The 19,859-nt window shown below is 36.8% G+C and overlaps 1 long non-coding RNA gene across 3 annotated transcripts; it reads right to left on the reverse strand.

Annotated features, from left to right (window-relative positions):
• Positions 1-5,043: 5,043 nt before the first annotated feature.
• Positions 5,044-9,240, reverse strand: LOC110700027. 3 transcript variants are annotated; one of them, XR_002507083.1, is made up of 5 exons: positions 9,042-9,240; positions 6,901-8,267; positions 5,512-6,698; positions 5,366-5,427; positions 5,044-5,294 (listed from the first exon to the last, which is right to left on the reverse strand). It is a non-coding gene; the product is annotated as an uncharacterized LOC110700027 (long non-coding RNA). The 3 variants fall into 3 exon arrangements; XR_002507076.1 differs by lacking the exon at positions 5,366-5,427; XR_002507079.1 differs by having other exon boundaries at positions 5,366-6,698.
• Between the last annotated feature and the right edge of the window lie 10,619 nt (positions 9,241-19,859).

A 19,859-nucleotide genomic window follows, 5' to 3' on the forward strand; every position in this document is an offset into this window, starting at 1 on the left:
TTTGTCCTCTCCATAAGTCCCTTAAGTAATATATTTTTTTTGGATTTATTATATTTTATTAGGCATTCCAAAAATCCTTTACTACCTTACACTTATATTTGGGACCATCATGTATATACTTCCTTATTTTGTTGGTGCAAAAGAATTTGATGAGAATAAAGTTTTATCATAAAAGTAGCAATGTAGCAATAATGAATCAGTTGATATGCATCTGTATAAACTAACATACATTTTAAAAGAAGGTGAGTTTAAATCCTTGTTAGCTAATCAGCATAAGAACATTCTTAGTCAATGACTAAGAACTGGCGTTTTCATAGGAAAATTAGGCTATATTACATGGAACTAATGTAAATACTTAGTCTAATACTCATTAAAATGAAATAAGTCTATGTGCATAAAATCATAGTTTTTTTGGTCAACTTAACTTGCATAATATTCTTTATCTTAGGATCACTTGTATGAAAAATATGTAGTAGTCGAGTACCTTTTTAGTAGGATTTTGTATAAATGTAAAGGGGAAACTAAGACAGTACATATATAACAAGCCATACATTGTGACTTATGCATCGTGTCTCGGTTTGATTTTTATTGTATTATGTTATTTCACATGTTTTTAATCAACAAGGGAACCATAATGTCATACAAGGCGGGAAATAAAGGTTATGATGAATTCACAACCTCCGTTTGTTAAGACAAAGTTCATTTATGTTTCCTTGAGCCAAACTCTTCCAAGTCGTAACGTTTTGGTTGTTAAATTACATGTATTACTCGACTTATATGTATAACTCTACTTATATCTTTTCGCACATGCAATTTACAACTTTATAATATTATTAGGCATGCACCTTATATGACTTTTTTACCTTTTAAACAAGTTTTGCATTTGGCTTCATTGGCTTAATTGTATACATTTCAATTAACCACTACCTCACTCTTATGTAAAGAAGTATACACATATAATAATGGTCTTTAAAGATACCAGTTGTTCGTGTTATGATGAAGTAGTAAGATGAGTAAGTTAGTGGGGTGGAGCATTATTCACCATACAAAAATCCACTTTAGCTGGAGAAGCCATTAAATTAAAATTGCCTGTCAACACCATAATTACCCCTCTTCTTCACTATATAAAGACGTTGCATTATGCTTGCTTTTTCATCATCTATACTTCAGCAAGAAAACCCTAAAACAAAATATATGTCTTCTCCACGACTCCCTTTATCAGCAACCGAAGCCTACGTTGTCGGAATTTTTTCAACTTTTATTCCGGTAAAACACCCAAGATCCACCAACTCCACCCGCTCTAACGAGATTCGTCGTCATAGGTCGCTCAACAACATTGCTCCATGGCATTACAGGCGTGAGCGTATTCCAACACCGCCCCGCGAAGAGGGAGGGTCGAATGACCAGGTGGTTCCAAACGCACCAATGGCGGTTGTTCCCGTCGTTCCAGTCAACCGTGAGGCACCATGTATTCAGCTACTTCCTGAAGGTGGATTTGATTTCATGGGGGTTTCAGGCAAGGCAAGCAACCATCCTGAGAACAGATCGACTCAACCTGTGGGTGCTTTTGGAAGAATTTCCCAACCCCTAAGACTTACATATCATGGTGGAAGTTCGTCTGGCAAAGTCAAGGCTCAACTAAATGGCGATAACGACGGTGAGGGCTCGTCCCATGCGGTGGTTATCCACTCACAACACCAAATCCAGGTGCAAGTCCCTCGATATCCATTAACCCAAGCTGTGTCAAGGCCCTACTATGGCTTTGAAACCCTACCAACGGCTCCTCCGAGAGCTTGTGTAGGGGAAAGTTTGCTGGTGATATTTCGAACAACACACCCGTGTATGTTGTAAGGATTCGAAGCCTAGAAAATGGGGACGCAGGAGTACTTTATAGCATTCGGAAGGATGAGACCTTTGAACACATATATGATGACTATGCAACTAGGGTTGATCGCAAATACTTCGAGATCATGGTGCAGAAGGATTCAGTGGTGATACCGCGGATGAGCACCCCTCGACTCTGAAGTCTAGTGGCTGACACCGTGCTTTTTGTGCGGCCTATTGTAATATTCTGCCCTTAGTCTGGTTTAATTACATTTAATTATTATTTATGCAGCTTATATAACTCACTAATGTTAGATGTGGTAATTTTTGAATTATAATAGCTTTAGACACCAATATGTGTTTTTGTGGCCTAGGTAGTTAGTTAATTATGTCTGTGCTAACACTTGTTACATTATTGTAGAGTCATTGCGAATTTCAACTATATCCAATTCCATTCTATGTTTTATTAAAATCAATTTTCAATAGTCTTATAAATTATAATGGAAATGGTGGATCAGTGGAAATTTATTAATATAATACTATATTTGAGGTAGTCAACAGTATGATTATGTTGTGTGGAGTCATGTAATTAGCTACCAAGTATATCAAATTAATTTTCTATTTTAGAAGGTGATAGTCACTAATAATTTGTTCTAGTTTAGCATTAAAAAAATGGTTGTTAAGCCGCAATTACCTAATTATGCTTTCATTTACTCTGTGATGTAGTAAATTTAATTGTTTTAATATTTAAATTGCAAAACAGAGCCACATTAGTGCCACATTTTTATGTGTTGACTTTTGGCTCAGTAATTAATTCAAAAATAATGTAATTGTGTTGAGATCATAAATTATCAACAAAGGGTTAGCCTTTGACCGATGAGCTAAGGAAACATTGATTATGAGAAAAAAACCATGTCAGATTGTTGAAAAATTCAGTATGAGGTCAATGTAAAAAGGTCAACATAAAGATTACCACAAATATGTATATTTTTTAAAGTGAATATAGTAAGTCCTTTGGAAATCCTTGTTATTACTACTATAGAGCAGGATGCTAGTTGAATGAAAACTGAATAAGTGAGGTATTATTATGATTTTTTTTATATTGAGGGTTGAATACTATGTTTGATCACAATTTTGCAGAACTCGGAACATAACGTAGATACTAGAGTGAAGCAGTTTTATCTCAGGGATATTGTGACCTTTTCGAAGAAGGTCAAGGTGACAGGAGCTCATGACCAAAGAATGGTGAAATTTATGAGGATTGGGGGATACAACACAATCTCTCAAATCGCGAAATCCAGGTCATGTATGAAAACAAGACATATAGCTCTATACAGACTGTTGCGGCGGTTGGAATCAATAATCAGTACGAGTTGTTCTTAATCCCTCACCGAGGGTTTTGGATATGATTTCTTCTGATTTGATAGGGTCCATGGGTTTAAGTATGATGCATATTTAAATAATTATAAACTTTTTATGTATGTATGTATGGTTAACTTGGTGGTCATCACTTATTTTGCAAGCTAAAATATGACAAAATGCCTCATAAGGGATTAGTGTTGACTAGTAATTAGTAATTAAGAGACTATGGACCTGTATGGTTGTCTGGATGGTTTTGGGGGATAACCTTTTGGGCTCCTTATCTGTGTGATCAAGTTGAATGGTCTTAAATCAAGCCCCAACTCTTGTTATGTTATATATTTTAGGCGTAGAAATATGAACTTATGTCACTATGATTGTACTTGGTATTATTAGTAGGAGTTTAATATGTTGAATGTTGTATGTGTGAGCATTAATATAATATATATTTTCTTATCCTTGTTATTATTAATATAGGTGTTCTCATAAAAAACTTTTAAATGTATATTGCAAGGAATGTAGAGTACTGTAACGTTGTCCAATGTGCAAAATTTTAATAATGTCCAATATGCAAAGGAATGACAATAACTATGCTTTACATGGTAGTTTAAAATCTTGTGACTTATACATTGTAAAGTGCAAGATAAAAGTGGAGGCGCAAACCTGCGTTCCTTGAACTTAAAATTGATCTTATTAATAACAAACATTAAATACTTCAACTTCCAACCAATTGAGTCATCTAAGGATTTGGGTGTGCTATAAAAGGAGTAGGTTGTGTGTTAGATATCCTAAGTATTTCAGAAAAAAAAAACAGTCAAACACAATATGAATGGGTATGAAGATACTATAAACGCAAGTTTCGGTGCTGCCTTTGGTCCACTACCGACCATTTACGAGTTCGATGAGATATTTGCCTTTGAGTTGGCAAAGGTGTTCATGGAGATGGGTGGTGATTTGGATGGTTACGTTTTGAACGATGTGGAGTGTGAGCTTGATACACCACCGTTCCAAATTCCGTTCCACCTGTTCAACTCCAACTACACCCACACTCCAGGCACTCCATGGTGGTGGCAAAGGCGTGTTTGGATCGTTGTGCAACAAAAACCCCCTGCAACTGTCACCAGGTTCCTGAAGATGCCAAAGGCTCTGAGGATGGTTATGCGACTCTTAAACTGTTTCAAACCCACCATTGCCAATTGAAGCCTACCCTCGCCAAATGAAGCCCACCTTTGGCAAATGAAGCTCCACCCTAGTTTACGTATTCCTAAGCCTTAGAACAAGTTTTATTTTGAAGTTTAAGTATTAGTGTACTCACCATGTTTTAATGATGTATTAGTATAGTAATCTTAAAGTTATCTAAGATCTAGTAGTAGTAATCATATATAGATCTACAAGTAGTTAAGTACAGTCTGTTTGAACTTATTTCTAACTGGGTACAATTTGGGTGATGTAATTCACTTGTTTAGCTGACTTGTACAAAAAATAGCCTAACCCAACTATATTGTAAAAAAGGTGTTCGGTTATGTTTTCTAATGCATAATAGTACCAAGTTTCCATGGGAATTTTTATAAGTAACATCATTTAGTTAGTTTTTTTACTTACTAAATACCCAAAATTTTTAGATTGATTACTTACTTAAATATTATGGCTATGCACTGTACACATATACCAAATATAATTAGTCCAAGTGCAAACCCATAATAAAGGGCCAAGTAATTATATTGAATTCACATACAATTACCTTACCACAATAATGGGCCACATATTCAAGTAATACACACGCAAAAATAATGGCCCAATGTCACACACTAGAGGTAATACACACACCAAACAAATAGGACCAATGCAAAACAAACAAAGTTAAGAGTTATAATAAGTTTCCATCAGCCTAGAGTATCCAAAGTATGAATTCGTTACAGGTTGCAAAAGACACACAGGTTGCAAAAGACTAAGGTAATGTCTTCACCTTCCTTAGAAGTTGTTCGAAACAAAGGACGAGGACGACGTACTATTTTCAAGAAGTCCTCGTCTTCCGGAATGTACTCTAAACCACTGCATTGTTGAGACACGTTTGGAGTACTTGTCTTACTGTTTTTTTTACTTGGTTTCACCTACAAAATCACGTAAGATTAAGTTATTTAACGTATCAAGACCTTAGTGCTTTGATAAGGTATACACTTACATGCATTTGAATAGGAACATCAACCAACTCATCCTCGAACATGCTATAATCATCAGTGCACACTTGAAATAGAATATGAGCCGCATCAAATCACTAAGTGGAAGAATTCTCAACTAATTGGAAACATTAATAATATTGATACTCACCGGCTGTTTTGCCTTCTTCTTTGGGCGATTCTTATACCCAATTTCTTGAAGGGTTTTTCTGCGACTACCCTTGGGCCGACCTCCCCCCCTTTTTTTTGGAATAGGATCAGCCATCTTTGAATGTGGGGTGGTTTCTAAATCTAAGTGGTGAATCTCTGTCTCGGGCACAATAGTGGCTGATGTTGCACCGGCCCCAGAAATTTATTGCAAGGACCCCTTTCCCTCTCCAGGGAAGTTCATGCCAAAAGTCTGGTCCAACTTCATACGACGACGCATTTCTACTTTTGTCCCAACATCCACCAAGCTCTTTAAAACCAGATCAACAGTGTCATCATCGATCATGGAAGAAACATCACATATGGATTCAAATGCTCCCATTAGCTTATTTTGTCTTCTGACCTCAACATTCTGAAATGGATCATGGTATGATACCTTCATAAGTGTGTGTTTCCTCATTAAGTCCTTCCTCCACCGATTGAGAATGTACTTACTTGGAATGTCAAACACAAGGTTTAGATCTAATACTCTCATCATGTGTTTACACATTATGCCGTGTGTCTCAAATCTATGACACTCGCATGACACCTCTTTTGTGTCCTAGTTAAATTCATAACGGTAGTACCTCCTACGATCAATAATAATCTCTTAACTTGAACTCTCCAAAATAATCCACACACGATCCTCCAAGACCTATTGTGTCACAGTTTCAGAAACAGCTGACTCCTCCTGAGAATAACAATAGTTCATCCGAATACTTTCTGTCTGAACTTCTTGAAATTTCCTGTCAGTATAAAACTTCCGAAACAACTTCTCAATCTTGAAACCAATTGCAAGACGCCGCAAGTACTTAGAGCAATTCGCATCTGCATCCGTTTCATCGCGAACCCTTTTTTTTCATAGCCATTGAATATTTCACGGGAAATTCGCATAGCTTGGTATGCCGGTTCACAAATCTGTCAAAAAAGCTATTTATACACTCCACACGTTGTGTTGTTTTCATACCAGCCCAAAAATACTCTTTCATGTATGCTGGTACCCACATTTCTCGTTCGGTGAACAAAGTAGTTAGCCAATCATTACTCTCTAACTTATAGTGCCACACAAAAGCCTTCCACCGCTTTTCAAATTTCTCCACAGTAAGTCTCTCATACACAACAGTCTTTAGCTTACTCTTCAACTCATCGTACCTGATAAACATAATTGTGCATCTATCAATAATCCAACCACAAGAATAGCATTATTTTAAAATGACACAATAACACATCGCTTGTAACATAATATTTGAAAAACCACAATATGCGATTAATAACAACATATATATACTATCCACAAAAACATCAAATAAAGGGACCACACGAATTTCTATCAGTTAATCACTAATATCCATACCGTGGACATTTCCAATGTTTCTCCGGAATCTTCTTCATTATGTGCCAGATACACCACCGATGTCGAGTTCCAGGCATAGTTTCTTCTAACGGCTTGCGCATGGCAGCTGCCTGATCTGTAAGGATCGCTAATGGATCTTGGTTGTTCATGCAAGACAACCACTGTTTGAACATCCATGTAAAAGTTTCGCAATCCTCGTGGGATACCAAAGCACATCCTAGCAAAATTGACTGTCCATGGTGGTTCACGCCTGCAAAGTTAAGAAACGGAAGGTCATACTCATTTGTAAGATACGTTGCATCGAAGCAAAGAACATCACCAAACTCCTCCTACGCAGCACGACTCCGAGCATCAACCCATATAACATCTTTGAGACGTCCATGCTCATCCAAACGCTGAGCGCGGTAGAAGTTTTGGTTTCCAGCCTGCATTTCGTTGAAATATGCCATCATTGCATTCGAATCCCCTCCAAGCATCCGAATCCTCCTAGCCTTGTACACTTCGTGTTGAAGGTCTTTCAAAGTCATTCGAAATATTTCATCCCCATTAGCTTCAGACTCAAAACAACCCATGATTTAGGATATAGGTACGCCCTGATCAAACAAGGTCAACAGCTTCTTCCTAACACTCGAGGTCATATTCTTCATTCTGTACTCTTTCACAAGATTAGCATCCTCGGGTTTTGGCTCATGGTTTGAATGTTCCAATTCAACTTTTCTTATCACCCAATAACCAGCGCTTGAACGACCTGCATATATCATTGCCTTACATTCACATTTCTTTGACTTTCTCTTCCTCTTACTCAATTCATCTTCACATATGAGTCCCCCAACCGTCCCTACTGGCCCACCAACATCCATTGCTTTTGCCCTTTTTTTTCTTCCCTTACAACACTAATGTCAGGCCTACCCACACTCACACCTCCATGTCATGGCAATCCTATCTCTAACACCAGTCTTTAAATACGCTCCTGCAACCCTGCTTACCCCAAACCCTTTCTATTGAGCATACTCTTTGTAATATTCTTCAACTTCTTGCCAAGTCCTAAACACCATTCCCAAACTAGGAGCCTCCATAAAAGTTACTACACCAATGTCATTGCTCACTACATTCGTTTGTACCGTCTCAAATGCTCTCATTGGTGAAGTACAGTGCGGCCCACCAATGTTCGTAACAGGGGTTATAAACCCCTCCATCAATGGGTCTAATTCACCGAGACCTGTAACGGGACTTAATACATATCCCAATTCTCTTCTCCAAATGGGGAAAAAGGGTTCACGCCGGTGCCATTTTCAAACATGCTACTGTCCCCTTCGACACCAACAACTCCTATTTCCACAATTCTCAATCTTGCCTTGAAACAACCCCTGCAAGACACAAACAGGAATTTGGTATTTCTACACACATCTTTATTCGGTAGAATTTTATATACTCTAGCATCAACACATACTATGAGACACAAAAAGGAATTTGGTATTTCTACATACATCTTTATTCGGTAGAATTTTATATACTCTAGCATCAACACATACTCTAGCAATTTATATACTCTAGCATCAACACATACTCTAGCAACAACACACAATACAACGAAGAACTTTATATACTCTAGCATCAATATAATACAAAAAAAAAAACCATTATAAACATTCCAAGATCAATTATCAAAACATATGTCGTAATACACCCATATACACCAATAACTATTTCACTTTTTCATAATCACCGTGACAATATCTAACACAAAAAAATTATCCATTACTAATCTTATTCAACCAATGAAATTAACAATTACTTATCTAACAATTACAATTACAAGTAATATTGTCAGCATTTCCCCGATATATAAATTATTCATGTGGTTAAACAAATTTTGCACTTATGGCGATTGGGAGTTGTTAATCAAATAAAATTGAATTCATCCAATTTTAAAAGTAGCCAAACAATATTTCCCAGCTACATAAACCATTATAACAACATAAAATAATTTTGAAATTCAACTAAATTTCTCATCATAGTTCTCCATAATTCACAAAATAAATAATTTAACGTCATACGTAGTTGGAGTAACAACATACATCTACGAATAAATGACTTTTGAAATATATTACTTAAAAATTAAACTTCAACACTTCACTTACTGTACAAGGAGCTGAATGGCGATTCCCGCGGTGACGGCAGATGCGACGACAACGACGATCAACTACCTCCAAACCCTCAATCCCAAGTCGCCTACGATCACTGCACACCCGCTTGCTGCTCATACAGAAACAGCTTTGATTTGCCCGTATAAACAACCCCAACCAGTAACTTGACCGTGGAAATCGCCCTCCTTTTGGAGTTTCTATATCTAAATTAATAAAAATTAGAAAATTAGAGGTGTAATACCCCGTATTTTTATGTATTTTTATAAAGTATTTAAGTATTAATAAAATGTATTGTCAAGGGTTCAAGTATTTTAATTAAATATTCTAAAGGGTTAAAGTATTTTAAATATAAAGTTTTATAAAAGTAAAATATGTTTTGGGCCAAACATTTATTAATTATTGGGGAATGTAAATTATTCCTACATACTCTTATTGGAATAACCCATTTCAAAACCTATAACTTAAGCCCTATCCCATAACTGAAGCCCACATTTTTATAAGCCCAAATTTAACCATACACTCTCTACTCTAAAATACCCCATGAATCCCCAAAAATTTCCCACACAAAAAGATTAGTCTTATTTTCTCTCTCCTTTGTTTTATTAATTTGTGTAATAATAATTTTTGATTTATGGGTTTTGATTTTATTGTTTGAAATTAATTTAATTAGTATCAAATTGTATGTTGATGATTAAACTTTATAATTTTCAGATTTTGCCAATTTTATAACCTAGGGTTTTTAATTATTGAAAGTCACGATTTTAGGGTTTTAATGAATAATTGATTTAGGGCTTTTATAGTAATGATGTTTTGAAATTTTGGTGATTATAACTACTTATTAGTTTAACTTAATTCCAGATTTATTTTGAACACGCAAATTCATGTTTTAATAATTAGATTTCCGTTCGTTAATATTAATCTCGTTTTAATCCCGATCAGGTTCTAAACTCCTTGGATTTTGATAAAAAAAGGTAGTGTTTTTCGAGTGGAAAGAACGTTTAAAGAAAGACTCACTAGTGAGCGCTATCCTCTCGTGGCCAAATTCAGCCTCTAAATACGATTTTCGAGCAGTTTTTGATTTTTAACGAAGTTTTTTTATGCTTTAAATTTTATCTTTGAGTTTAAAAGGGGTAAGAGATAATTTAATGTTTCTATGGATAATTTAAGTATAAAGATGTATTTTGATGAATTTTTAAAGGATTTTTGATTAGTTTAAAATGTTGGAATTTCATTTAAAGTAGTATAATTGTGATTTTTAATAAAAGGGTGTGATTATCTATTAAAAAGGAGTTTAATTAGGGGTTTTAAAATAATTTTCAGATTATTATAAGTTATTTAAAGTGAGTTTTAGTTGCTCAAAATTGTGTATACAAGGGTAATTAATATAGTATTATTGTCCCTTTATGTAGGAGACTTAGTTCAGGAATTGTTGTAGTGTAATCGGCTACTTTAAGGGCTTATTTGAGGTATGTACGCGTACTTAGCATATTTTGGTGACGTAGAATCATGCTAGGTTTGATTTCAATTATTTACAAGTAGTATCATGCTAAGGTTTATGTATGGAATTGTGGATTTATGATGTTTGTGATTAAATTTGGAAGAATGAATTATTTGTGATGGTTATAGATTGGAAGATTATATTTTGGGCATGTTGTGTTTGAACCACATTTTTATTTATGGCATGTTAGAAGGCATAATTAAATAACCTACATGTTTAATTATGTTTGAAATATTGAAAATGAATTTTATTATGGTTCAAATAATTTTTATTGATGCTTTAAGCATGAGGAAGGAGCTATATAAGTGTCTATGTACACAAGGAATAAATTGTATGTTGGTGCCTTTGTGCACTTAAGGTATTTTTAACACCGAGGGATAGGATTTTTGGCGCATTATGCGTTTAAGGTGTCTTTGACACTGAGGTAGAATTAAAAAGGGTTCAACATTAAATAATATGTGGTCACTAATTATTCAAGAATTAAATTGGTATGTTTGTTTGATTAAATAATTATTGTTGGTTGACTTATTATGCTTTGAGAGTCATCACCAAGTCTAATAATATGTAAATAACGTAAAGTGAAAGAGATTACACACCAAAACTCTTGGAACGTATATACCTTGAGTATGAACAATGGGGGGAGTTATGGGGTTTTATATTTAACCATAACTTCTAATGGAGTATAGGACGCTGTATATTCCTTTTTTATTTATCATTATGCGCAGGAATTCCGGCACCTTTGAGTGGTTTTGTCGCTGGCACGGTTAGCTCCAGTGTCAGTTAACCTCAAATTTATTTGGGGGAGGTTAGGAGGTGGAAACCCGTTCGATGCGTAATCAACGCAAAATGAATTAATTAGTGTCTAGTCATTGTGTCTTGTTGATTTGTTGTGTGCTTGTGAACAGGTGCAATGAGGTAAGTGTGTGTTGATAGGTGAAAGCATGTTAGTGTGGCTAATTTACGCTTATGTACTCAGCTTTGGTGATTGTGTGTGTTTGTGTATTTGGCCATGTCTTTATCTTGGCCCTATGATGACCCATTTTTAATGGAGAGTAGTGGAAACAAGTAGAGATAAACTTTTCAGGTATTGAAGCATGATCATGATGAGGCATGAGAGAAGAGTGAATCTTACTAGTTTTCATTAGGTTACAAGGTGTTTTATGCTTTATTTATTTATGACTTATTTTATGTGGACTAACACAAAGGTTTGGTTTTGGAACGGTTTTTGAATAAGGGCCTTTAATGGTTCCAAGTTGTAGTTTGATTTTATTGGACTTTTTTTGTTTGGTTTTAAACTTTATTTTCGTTTGGTTGACTTTTGAGTTGACTTGCTTAATCGGTTTTAAATTTTGAGTCTTCCGCTGTGTATCTTTGATAATTGCCTTAGTCGTTTTCACGTTGGCGGTAATGTCTTAATTATTCCTAAATCGTGTTTTTAAAAGAGTGGAATGGGTATTTAAAAGAAAGGAATTTCTAGGGTGTTACAAGAGGGTAGGAGTTTATATATATTTATGAATTATACAGCAAAATTACTAATGATCAACAAAATATCTTATAATCCTTTTATTTTATATCACGATTTTATTTGTAATTCCCCATATTTTTAAATATTTTATTAATAAAATTTAATTTTTTTTCTAATATTAATTTATATTTTTTCAGAATTTATGTTAAAAATTAAAGTTTCAAGAGTCCACCACCCTTTTAAGAATACCCTTCCATTTTTTACCACCCGTGAAAAACACACCTAAAACCCTAAACTCAATTGGCACCGTTGAAACCCCATACCCACAGTTGTTTGTCGGCTTGCTGTTGCTGAGTGGTGGACTCTTGTGTGGACTAGTTATTGGCGTGTCAGACCAACCAGGGGGCAGAGTTGATTTTGTTGGCTAGATGGTTGGTGTGGAAGATCGGGAAAAATAAAGAGGAAATGTCAAAAAGGTGGGCCCCCACTGATGAATTCATGTACGGAATCCGTTAGTTGGTGGTAAAATTCAATTTTTAGAAATTTGTTTAGGGGTTAATTAAAATTTTTAATGTTTAGGCGGTAAAAACTAATAAGTGGTTTGGTAATTGGTAAAGGTAAAAAATTCCTTGTTAAAATGAACTTTTTCCTTTTTGAAAATAAAGTTCTTCATGAGCACTTTTTGTAGTAATATTCACTTGACTTTACTTATGATAAAATAAACAGTTGTATGGATATTGTTGGAATCGTGATGTATAGTTTATTATTATTCAATGATTATCATTTTTACTTATTAATGATTAAATATATTATTGATACTTGTATGAGGAATGTTTAACTTTAAGAGGGAGTAAGAAATTATGACTAAATTTAATATATTCCCATTATGCACCAATATTATAAAAAATTCCCAAAGTACCATCCATGTAGCATTCATCTTTGATTCACCTTAAAACTGCTAACAATATTAGTGATCTTGTATTTTTTAAAAATAAAAGCAAATAGACATGTTGCTACTAAAACGGGGTCTCTTTGAACTTGTACATGTAAATTTTGGTGTTCTCTTTCATGCCTTTAACTAAGAATTATGTGAATTAGCTAAGGAATATGTAGATGCAGTATCTTTTTATTCGTGCTTTGAAAACTATGACTGCTATTGCCATTAGCGGTTTTAAGTCGAACCAAACAAAAAATTAATGCCCAAAACCAAACCAACGTGGACGGTATTTGAGGAATTTGCATGAAGTATAAATGTAGGGTTGTGAGACAAAATTTGATGTCTCACGCATAAAATAATGTACAAAATTAGGTTAGATCACGTGCCATACACGGTTTTTCACTTTTTGATGCAGAGTATCAATTAAAAATATATTTTAAAAATAAAAAATAACTCGGGCCAAAATATATTTTTTATTTTATCCTAAATCAAGCTAAGCTAGTAACTGAATTTTTTTTTTCATCTTTAATTTTATGAATACATTTTATATTTTTTATTCAAACTTTCTTCTATTTCAACCCTTGATGGCATACTTATTTTTATTTTTTTGCTACTCAGTTAATGATTTTCTATTCACCAATTATGTTAGGTTGAAACATACGTATATTCATGTTTTTTTATTATAAATAATCACTACACATTAAAAAGTAATTACTTGTATAGGAATTTATATAAAGATATGATTAGATATCTAAGGGTCAGTTCTCTTCATCTTATTTTCAGTTCAGTTCTTAATTTCCTTCTCTCATAAAATATTCAGGTCAGTTCAGCTCCAAAAGTTCAGTTCAGTAAGTCAGAATAGGCACTAAGTTTTTCCTAAAATTTAGAAGAAAATAATTTGCATATATTCTCTAGCAAATTCTGTAAATTTTTTTACTTTTTATTTTGTTTTTTAAAATTTACTAAGGAAACGCCAGAAAATGACATGTGTCATTGCTGGTGTGTCTTTTAGTATATAGTTATTGATTGATTGATGTACAAAGAAGAAAGAGATAGAAAGAGTGCAAAAGGATGGGTTGGGACCTACCTTTTCGTCAGACATGATTTCATGTGCAAAAAAGACAAAAAAAGAATTGAGACCTTAACTATTAAAAGTACATTTTGTACCACTGAGGCTTTTTGTAAGTACCAATAAATTTGTATTTTGTAGCACTAAGAGTGTATTTGATACAACTAAAGCTCTAATGGTATTAGTCTAATGAGATATTTGAACCTTTTTTTTAAATACCTGTGAAATTATATCTTGTACCTTTGAATCTATGACAACAAAATTTAAATCCTGCAAAAAATGACCTTCTTGCCGTGCGAGACACTTCTAAATATCTCTCAACCCTCCGTTCAAAGCACCTAAGGAATTTGTTTTTAATCTAATGCACAATGGAAATTTATTTTTGTTTTTATTAGTAATCTGTACTATATATTAAAAGGCATTTATAAATTTGTGTATATGTCACGTCTATATATTAAACCAGTATAATGCCACATCATCATTTAACAACCTTTATCATCCACATCCTCATTCAATAATCTTAATTCAAAATGAATGCAAAGTGATTTAAATGTAGGAGTTTATAAGTACGAATTGCAGAAAACATGAATCATATTCATATAACACATAACACATAAAGAATTAGAATTAATACATTTGTAGCGTGATTCCACTTAGGATCAAGCAAGAATAATAAGGAGGTTAAGAACCTCACGTGTTCTTCCTCTACTAAGTCCGCGAGCACGGATCAAACCTCCACTAATGCTAGTTAGTTGTGATCAAACACTTCAATCAACCTTCAACGGAGGTGTGAGTCACAAGCACACCATGAACAACCTAAAAAACCACCACACGCGCCACCCAAGAGGGGCGACAGTACAGATTAGGAGGAGAGAGAGAGGGTCGAGACCTGGGCAAACCAACCTTCCTCAAAGGAGAGATAGAGAGAATTAGGATTTTGGGAGTTTGTTGCTTGGTTCACAATTAATAGTTAATTGTTATGTCATACAACCCTAGGAATGGATTATATTTATAGATCACATCTCTAAATAAATCCATGTTAAGCCCAAAACATTCTAAGCTTATCAAACAATCCTAGCCCAACAATCAATGTGGCATGTCATAAACTCATGAGGCCTAATAATGGGCCTTTAACTTGTTTTACCCAATACTCTTGTGTGTAACCTCATAGGATCCATTCTATATGGCTTTGGACTATTTAACTAGCCCAAATATCAATTGTCATGTCTAGCACCAAACATTGACGGCTCTATAAAATAAACTAATTATCTCCATAATCGTGATCCTTGATGTTTTGGGTGTTTTTTTCTCTCGGGAGAGTTACGGCTTCAAAACTGGTCCGGCTGGAGTTGTATCTGCAAAAACAACAAAGACTCCTGGTGGTAGGAGCTCCGCCTTCGAAGATCAAGTTAGAACTTGAATGAAAGGAAAAGTTCATAAATTTAGGCGGGATCTTCTCGGATTTCGAGATCAGGTGTTTTCTGATGAGAGAGAAAATAGATGTAATAAATGGTTGAATGTGTCCCCAAAATGGGGAAATATCTCCCTCTTTATAGGGTCACTCTAGAAAAGTGCCCCTCCCTAAGTCACTCTGAGCTAGGTTTTGTGGGCTGCGCCGCAATTACGGTATTTTTCAGGAATTAGGCCTTAAGGGCCGCAATTCTTCTGCTTTATCTGAGGCTACCACAGGTCAGCTGGTGGGTGGACTTAGATGACATGTCCAGACTTGACACGTGGACCTCTCTGATTGGTCCACATGTCTAAGTTAATTTTACCCTAAACATTTGCCCCTCACAAGGGTGACGTGGCGGGCCAAGTGATGCCTGTAACACGCGTCTGTAAAAACGACTATTAACCTTCTAGGGTGTGACGGGGATGCCCCCGTTTTACCCCTCTATAAATAGGGTTTTACCCCCCTTCTCTCCCCTCATTTACAATCTTTGAGAAGTTTTCTAGAGAGAGAAAATGAGATTTTAGTGAGAGATACTCTAATCCCGCCTACATTTGATCTTTCAAGATTTGCCTATTCTTAGTAATAACACCCGGTCACTGTCTGTTGCAGTTTTCAGAAAGTTCAGAGCCAAAGTAAGGTAACCGCGTGTACCCTCTTTTAGCTTTTTTCTTCTTTTTCATCAGTATACATTCTTGTTCTATCTGTATACATATTCTTTAAACATAAAAATGGACTCTCAATCCACACACTCGGCACTGCCTAGAACATTCAAGCCGAACTCTCGGTACGGCTGAATCTAGAATAGGGGGTGCCTTTTTAGGACTGTCATAACTGCTGTGCTCCTCCCTCTCTGTGTTTGTGCAGGACACAATGGCAAGAGTAAAAAAAATGGTTATTAAGCCAAGAAGCCGGTGCGCTAGGGAAGTGCCAGCAGATGATGTTGTTCCGGATGGGGAATAGGAGGAGTCGGAGGGGCAAAGTGGTTTCGATGATGGAGCTCCCTCTTCCCTAAGTAGTTCAAGTTTAAGGGAGGTAGGTGGTGAAGAGGCCACCTCCTCTCAGGGTTCAGGAGAGGAATCAGGCGGTGAAGAAGCTGTCGAAAGATCTGGAGCAGAGGCTTCTAGCTCCGATCAAGACAATTTTGCAAGTGATTACCAACAGCCGGCTAAAGCTTCAACTTTCCCTGACCCTAAAAAGACTAGGATGCTGCCGGGTGACATTGCCCTGTTACAAAGCGGCTTTGAGTCTTTCAAGGAGAAGAACCCCTTTGGAAAGGGGTGGATAATAGAGGTCCTACCTGAGGATGTTGTAATGACTTGGGACGATGGGATTGAAAATGCAGATAATTACTTCGTCTGCTACGAGGTGGTAATTACAGCCGGCCTCCGTTTCCCTCTCTATAGAGGGATTAGAAAAATTCTTAAGGGGTACGACGTAGGTGTCTGACATCTCACCCCAAACTCGTGGGTCAATATTCTAAGCTACATCGCCGCCTGCGAGTTTCAGGATTCGGAGCCCAGCTTTTCCGCCGTTGCTCACATGCATCACATAAGCTAAGACCTAGGAGGCCATGGGGAGTGTTATACTCTTACCACATTCCCCAATATTTAATGTCTTTGGATAAAGTGTCCAAATGGACTAGCTGGAAGGAGAAATTTAATCTGATCTCCTCTCCAAGGCTAAGTCATAATCGGACCCTACGCCGGTATAATAGAGAAACGACTATTCTAGGCAGGAAGTGTACCCTCCCCCCTCATCTCTTCCAAAGATTACGAGCAAAAAATGGAGCCAGGATTTTTTGAGACCACGAATGAGCCCTTAGGGGATAGGACTCACATATTCGTGCCAAAGAACTGGATCCCCCATCCGGATTTATTCAAGGATGAGATATTCCTATCCACCTGCGGACTTAGCACGATGTTCACCAAGGGTAGACCCACTACACATCCTGAAAATTGTCGTCTCTACTTATATACTTTAATTCTTTTAATTGCATTGTTTAACTGTTTGTTTGCTCCTTGTAGAAGAAGCGCTGAAAATGGTGGACCCAGAGAAGACTCCGGCTAAGTCTACTGTGCTGCTGCGCAAGGAATAGCTACAAGCCCGGCTAAGTTATCTACATTCCAAGTTCTAGGCAGGCGTCTGCCTGTTGGGGTTTGGTAAGTCCAACTTACCGCGGAAACAACCTCGCCCCAAAGAACAACTCGCAATTAATAAACACATAAAGCATAACAAATAAAACATAAAAGGATAAAATTGGAATTTACCTTTAACGCGTGCTTCGCCCGACCAAATAGGCTCTTACTTGAAAGCTTTAGCTCCGAAAATACCAAGCCTCCAACGGTATCCACCCAAAAAGGACAAACACCGACTTTTTAGGTCCACTACCTTGGAGTTATCAAGGTCAGACCAAAACCCAAGTGTTAATTGAGTTTAAGAGTTTTTGCAATATGCAATGCTATTTCTAACTCCCATTCAAGCACTTTTCTCCAAAACCCAACTTGGGTATTTATAGAGAAAAGTGGGAGTGAGAATTTCAATCCCATCAATGTGGGATCATGAAATTACACAATTTAATTAAAGCTAAAATAAATTAAATAGGCAAGCAAGTAATAAATCAACAAGTGTCTTTGTTGTATGTAAAGAGAAGTGAGGACCACTTGGAGAAGAGGGGACCATACTTGCTCCCTACTCCTTCCTCTCCTTGTGCCACTTGTCCTCGCACAAACACACTCCCTTCACATGCTTCCTCAAAAACTCGGCCCTAGCACTCGGCCCAGCCTAGCCCGCACATGCAGGCTGCTAGCTGCAGCCTTCTCGGCCCAGCACGCCCACGCTCATATGTGTGGGCTGCTGCTGCTGATTGGCGCTGCTAGCAAGCCACACACATGTGCGGGCTGCTAGCAGTAGCGCGCTCTAGCAAGCCACGCAATGCTTGCGGGCTGCTGGCCGAGGCTTGCTAGCAAGCCTCATACATGGTGCGAGCTGCTAGCTTGCCTAATCCCCTAGCACTCGGGATTCCGATGCAAGGGGTATATTAGTCATTGTTGATTTATTATTAATTTTTTCATCTCGTCTTTTACTATTTTTGACTAAATTTTTGACGCTCGGTTTTGACGCTCTGAGCTCAAATTTCCGACGTCTAAATATTTTCCACTCGGGCGACGACTTAATTTCTTCCGAATTAATTCGTCGAGTCGGTTCGTATATTTGCTTGGGTGTGACCCGAAGGGTTCAGTCAAGATTAAGATGTAATATTAATGATACATTAATATTACTGATTGGAAGCGGCCTCCACCCAGGCATTCCGATCACTTGACCTTACTGAATATATTAGCTTTCTAATAATTCTGAACCCGCTATCAGAATAATGCACATGTTCAAAGGACATCATTCCTTTCAATCTCCGACTTGTCCTTCCGGTTAAGTGAGCATTTAGTGTAGGAAAATTTGCTAAAAATAACAACACCATCGTTCACCGGTCTTCCCTAAATAACACCAGCTTTTGATTATTCCACAATAATACCACCTTTGACACACATCTGCCAAAAATGAAACCAAAAACCGGTCACCTATTTTACAGGTTACCCTGGGACACGTGTCCTAGTATGATTGGTCAATTTATTTATTTTTATTTTTGACTTTGAAAAAACTTTAAAAAATAAAAAAATTAACCCCCTTTCCCACGACTATCACCGGCGTCCACCACCATTCGCCGGCATCCACCACCCCCACCAAGACCATCCACCTAAAACAACCCTATCCCCGACCCCCGTCCTAGTTTCCGACCCCCTTTCCAGCACCCCCTCCCCTTTCCGTCACCCCTCCCCTTTCCTACCCCTTTTCGGCACCCACCTCCCCTACTCGACCCCTTTGCACCACCCTCTCCCCTTCCCTACCCCTTTCCGGCCGACCCTTTCCCCTTTTCCCTTTTCCGATTTTGACCCCCTCCCTCCTTCCCTTTTCAATTTCGGCTTCCTCTCCCTAATTTTCATAGACTAGGGTTTCTGTGGTGGGTTGTTTAAGGGTGGGGGAATGGGTGGAGCCGTGGAAGGGTGTCGTTCAGGGGAGGGGGAAGGCTAGGGAGGTCGATCGACGGTGAGGGCGGGGGGAGGGGCGCTGGCGAGGGTGAGGGTTTTTTTAATTTTAATTTTAACTTTATTTTAATTACTTAGGTTTTTTTAAAAAAAATAAAAATAAAATAAAAATAAAAATAATTGACCAATGACATTGTGACACGTGTCATAGGAAACCAATACAACAGGGTACCAACAGGTTTTGTTTCATTTTTGGCAAATACATATGAAAGTTGGTGTTATTCTGGAATAATCAAAAGGTGGTGCTATTATGGGAAGACCGCCCAAAGGTGGTTTTATTTTTGACAAATTTT

This window comes from Chenopodium quinoa, unplaced genomic scaffold, assembly GCF_001683475.1.
Source record: "Chenopodium quinoa cultivar QQ74 unplaced genomic scaffold, ASM168347v1, whole genome shotgun sequence".
NCBI lineage: Eukaryota > Viridiplantae > Streptophyta > Magnoliopsida > Caryophyllales > Amaranthaceae > Chenopodium > Chenopodium quinoa.